The sequence below is a fragment of the Lagenorhynchus albirostris genome, chromosome 1 (assembly GCF_949774975.1).
Source record: "Lagenorhynchus albirostris chromosome 1, mLagAlb1.1, whole genome shotgun sequence".
NCBI classification, from domain to species: domain Eukaryota; kingdom Metazoa; phylum Chordata; class Mammalia; order Artiodactyla; family Delphinidae; genus Lagenorhynchus; species Lagenorhynchus albirostris.
This window is the reverse complement of record NC_083095.1, coordinates 16,466,095-16,469,002: the sequence shown is the minus strand read 5'-3', so window position 1 is coordinate 16,469,002 and position 2,908 is coordinate 16,466,095. Positions and strand designations below refer to the sequence as shown.

The 2,908-nt window shown below is 36.2% G+C and overlaps 1 non-coding gene across 1 annotated transcript; it reads right to left on the bottom strand.

The window, feature by feature from the left end:
- Nucleotides 1-1,935: 1,935 nt before the first annotated feature.
- Nucleotides 1,936-2,017, bottom strand: LOC132505883 (small nucleolar RNA SNORD83). The gene has a single exon (XR_009535577.1). It is a non-coding gene; the product is annotated as a small nucleolar RNA SNORD83 (small nucleolar RNA).
- Between the last annotated feature and the right edge of the window lie 891 nt (nt 2,018-2,908).

Sequence of the window (2,908 nt, the reverse complement as noted above, 5' to 3'; positions counted from 1 at the left end):
TCAATAGTTAAGATTTTCCAAAAGAAAATAATGAGTCAGTTAGTTTGTAAATAATACAGGTATAAATCCAGTCTTTGACTCTAATCTTGGGCAAGTACTCTTGGTTCATAACTGAACCCACATTGATAGTTCCCCTTCTTTGGCTCATCCTGAGAAACTCCTGGGGACCCCCAGATATACTATAAAAGAATCTCTGGGGAAAAGGTTTTTATTTAAAAAATATATATATATATAGCTTTATATATTTTTTAATATCTTTATTGGAGTATAATTACTTTACAGTGGTGTGTTAGTTTCTGCTTTATAACAAAGTGAATCAGTTATACATATACATATATCGCCATATCTCTCACTCTTGTGTCTCCCTCCCACCCTCCCTATCCCACTCCTCTAGGTGTTCACAAAGCACCGAGCTGATCTCCCTGTGTTATGCGGCTGCTTCCCACTAGCTATCTATTTTACATTTGGTAGTGTATATATGTCCATGCCACTCTCTCACTTCATCCCAGCTTATCCTTTCCCCTCCCCATGTCCTCAAGTCCATTCGCTATGTATGCGTCTTTATTCCTGTCCTGCACCTAGGTTCTTCAGAACGATTTTTTTTTTTTAGATTCCATATATATGTCTTAGCATATGGTATTTGCTTGTCTCTTTCTGACTTACTTCACTCTGTATGACAGACTCTAGGTTCTTTCACCTCACTAAAAATAACTCAATTTAGTTTCTTTTTATGGCTGAGTAATATTGCATTGTATATATGTGCCACATCTTCTTTATCCATTCATCTGTCGATGGACACTTAGGTTGCTTCCATGTCCTGGCTATTGTAAATACTGCTGCAATGAATATTGTGGTATATGACTCTTTTAGAATTATGGTTTTCTCAGGGTATATGCCTAGCTTTATATTTTTAAAAGTTTTTGATGATCTATCAAATGTGGGGACCACTAGTCTGGGTGAAACATTTTAATCAAAATAGGATTTAGAGGAACAGAGATTGAAATCAATTTCTTTTTTTTTTTTTTTTTTGCAGTGTGCAGGCCTCTCACTGTTGTGGCCTCTCCCGTTGCGGAGCACAGGCTCCGGACGTGCAGGCTCAGTGGCCATGGCTCACGGGCCTAGTCGCTCCGCGGCATGTGGGATCTTCCCGGACCGGGGCATGAACCCACGTCCCCTGCATCGGCAGGCAGACTCTCAACCACTGTGCCACCAGGGAAGCCTGAAATCAATTTCTTATAGAATGAAAATCTTTCAAATATAATGGGAGCTCAGTATATTAAGGAACATCAGTATGGAAAGGTAACTTATTTAATAATTTATTGTCCCATGAAATTCATTGGGTTGATAGTGTTGGGGTTTTGTGTAGAATAAAAAGTTTTCTTACAATAGAGTCTATTTGCTCTGTATCCTGTCACCTAATGAATGAATCTCTGACATCTTAGTGAAGAAATTTTACATAAATTAAATCAAATTATAACTCAGGCTCATCCAGTCCTCCAATTTATGGCCTTGCAAGGTGACTTGGTTTGTGTTTGCTTTGGCATGCCATAAACTTTTGACTAAAGATAAAATACTAAATATGTTATATCTATTTTATGCCTGATTTGTTTGTATCCAGGAATTTTACAAAACAACAATTGTTCCAGATTCAAGGTGACTTTGAAATGAATTCATTCAATAAACATTTATTAAATCTGTGCCAGGCCCTAATTTGTCTGATAAAGTAAAGCTCTTTTATTAGTTTAGTATCCATTAAAAGTATCACAAATCATGTATTGATTTTTTTATACACATATTAAAAAGTATCAGGTAACAAAATGTGTTAGAAATGGGCTGATGCAGTTGTTAAGTATGAAGTACCAGGAATGCACAATTGGCTCCTTAGTCTTATTTCTGTTAAGTTCAAAGTCATTTATTGCACAGCTGTGATGTTCAAGGCATCAGTTAAGTGTGAGAGATACAAATGTGGACCCTGCATTCTATGAGCTCACAATTTAAAGTGAAAATATCAATAGCCTAAAGAGCTGGTATTTGTGTCTCTTCAGCATATCACAAATTATCTACTGATTTTAAAAAATAAAAATGAACATATTCCAATGGAAAAAAGTCTAAGGAATCTTTAATGGAAAATATGAAGATGATACATTAAAATGTTGAGCTTCCCTGGTGGCGCAGTGGTTGAGAGTCCGCCTGACGATGCAGGGGACGCGGGTTCATGCCCCTGTCCGGGAAGATCCCACACGCCACTGAGCCTGCGTGTCCAGAGCCTGTGCTCCGCAATGGGAGAGGCCACAGCAGTGAAAGGCCTGCGTGTCGCAAAAAAAAAAAATAAAATAAAATAAAGTAAAAAAATAAATAAATCATGTTATATGTTGTATAATTGTAGAAGACCTAAGAACAACACTTTATTCAATGTAGTCAGCATTATTTTTAAGATGGCTTTGACTTTTGTCAGATTTGAGAGCTACATTTAAGAATTTAACTCGCACATTTACATATATATTGAGGTCAGAGCTCCTAGAATGCCTGCATCCTGCTGACAAAACCAGCTTTTAATAATGATCTTGTATCACCTCCATAAGTAATTATACTTGCTCAAGATTCAATTTGACAAAACGTACGTTTACTGTACAGCTATTGTGTTATAGTAAGATTCAAGTATTGGTGGATATGTTTTATAATTTCTTACTATGTTTTACCCATATTTGATTTTTTATGACTTCAAATATCAATTGAGGAAAAAGAGATATATTGGGTTGGCCAAAATGTTTGTTCAGTTTTTTCCATAAGATCTTCCTCAAACTAGTTTCAGTTCTTCAAAAAATGTGTTTCTAGTTTACCAAGTCCCATTCCTCATGCCATTGCCAATACTGCTATGACTCAAAATGTAAGTAAAAAATCACAATTC